A 2,201-nucleotide genomic window follows, 5' to 3' on the forward strand; every position below is an offset into this window, starting at 1 on the left:
GATCTCTGTAATCTACTAACTGTGTTTATAATCCCTGTTAGTAGATTAGCGGATTACGCACACACACACCACACTGTCATTGTGGTGATTGTGAACGTAAAGATGTGTGCGTTTGTGTTTAATGCGATGGAGCCAAGTGTGTTCATCAGAATGTGTGTCTATCGGCTTTTTTCACTCTGAAACGGAGCAGTGGCTGCTGTGGTATTTACTCCTCTGTTGCTAGGACACTCCCTTTGAACATTTTAACCGAGCCTTTTCATTGGCTGGCCTCGGTGATGCAAGACTCTCTCACCCCGAATCTTTCCCGAGCGCCCATAGAAACATGCCCGTCTGCACTTCCTCCTCGCTCCTCCGCTGTCACTCTTTGTCTCACGCTTCCCCTCCTCCTCCTCCTCCTCCTCAGTCCCCTCTTCGCTCAGTGTCTTATTTCTCTCCATGGACGTCTCCTTGTCCAGGTTCTGTCCTCCTCGTCCCACCAGCGTTGGAGGTGGTTCCAGGCGTTGGCGCCACTCTCGATAAACTCGTCGCTCCTTCTCTCCTCGTAATAAAGTCTAATCTGTAAAATCATGTTGACGGCGTGCGGTCCAGCACAATCATTTTGTCCTACTGTCGTGAAGGATTAGGGTTTTATGTGTCTCACATTGTTCCTGGATCCATGTGTGGCCATGCATCCTATTAGGCTATCTTACTAAGTGCCAGGGTGATCAGGGTTGACAAGGCAGGGGGAACCTGGAGTGCCATCGTTTAAGAAGTTTAGATTTTCAAATAAAACTATAAGCATTGAAGCACCATTGATTTGATTCCAAACTCCTCTCACTCTGCACAAATAAATAGAAAAAGATCAAAAAGTGCATCCTAATTGGTGCGCTATAATAACCATTAGCAGCGTTGCATTGTTTTGTGGACAAGCGGTGTCAAGCCCTGCTTCTTAAAAGCCACAGTTTTGCAGGTCGTAGAGGTTTTGCTGCTCCAACACACCTGATTTGAATAAATGGGTGATTACCAGGTTTCTGCAGAACTTGAAGAGGTAATTCAATCAGTGAATCCGGTGCGTTGAAGCAGAAAAACCTCTGAAACATGCAGGATAGCGGCCCTCCAGCGCCAGGATTTGGGCACCCCTTGTGAGAACAAAATTAGCAAAACCATGCAAAACATTTCCGGTGGACACCCGGTCCTGTTCGGAGCTCTGCAGCAGGCACACTTCACAGGAGAAACATTATTCATCGTTTAAATGGGTCGTGGAAAGTTAAATTTTACGTGGCTGAACTGGCATTTTTTTGCACATTTGCAGTTTAAACTGTTTGATTTTCTATGATTTTTCCCCACATAATGTCTAACGCACTAACTTTTGAGCTGACTAAACAGCTGCAAAGTCCATCTGTAGGTACTATTTGTTTTGCCATTTCTCTGCCTGCCTTAAAGATGCTATCAGGGAGTGAAAGATACAGGTGTGGTTACCATGGTGACCCTTCGCGCCACGAGCAACATTTCTTTTGCAGTTCACACATTGAAAAGTTGACATTTTGTCAGCTTAGATTGTTATTAAAGGATGGTTCAAATGAATATTGAGCTTTTTACAGTTCCTAAATCACATGTGTAAAATCAGGCACCACCTGCGCAATACATTCATATTTACTTCTGGTATTTAAGGTTGGCGCTAAACTCTCGTTTTTGATCCAATACAACTACTTGTTGTCGATTTTTTTATACAAATATATTTATAAATGTCAGAATGATTGCAGAGCTGAAACATAGACATGAACAAACTGGACTTAGTGTTTCAATGAACAGGAAGAAGGCATTAAATAGCTAGATCGCATCGCAAAATACTGACTTCAAACATTTGTATTAATAAAAAGGTCATGTGTACAGAGGTGTAGAGCTGTTTCATTACATTAAATGTGACCCATCATATCAAAATGAGGATTAAGTCAAATTTGGTCAAAATAACCTAATTACATTTTCAGATTCCTGCTTTAAAAACTGCATTTTGATACCTGAATGATTCTGATATCATAAGCTTATCCAGAGATATGACCTAATTTGTCTTGCTGGTTATGATAATACTTTACTGTTTGGTCTGAATCCTAATTTTATATAAATTTATTGAGTCATTTTTGAAGTTAATATAAAGAGGAAACCTCAAATAGTATTTGTATATTAAGATTTCACAGTTGTAACAAAATTTAAAAATTGCTAGC

The 2,201-nt window shown here is 41.0% G+C and overlaps 1 protein-coding gene across 2 annotated transcripts in view; it reads left to right on the top strand.

Moving 5' to 3' along the window:
- The window catches only part of fam49al (family with sequence similarity 49 member A, like), a gene marked incomplete in the record, with an annotated part of 44,330 nt that overhangs the window by 1,336 nt on the left and 40,793 nt on the right, over positions 1-2,201 (top strand).

This window comes from Austrofundulus limnaeus, unplaced genomic scaffold, assembly GCF_001266775.1.
Source record: "Austrofundulus limnaeus strain Quisiro unplaced genomic scaffold, Austrofundulus_limnaeus-1.0 Scaffold278, whole genome shotgun sequence".
Lineage (NCBI taxonomy): Eukaryota > Metazoa > Chordata > Actinopteri > Cyprinodontiformes > Rivulidae > Austrofundulus > Austrofundulus limnaeus.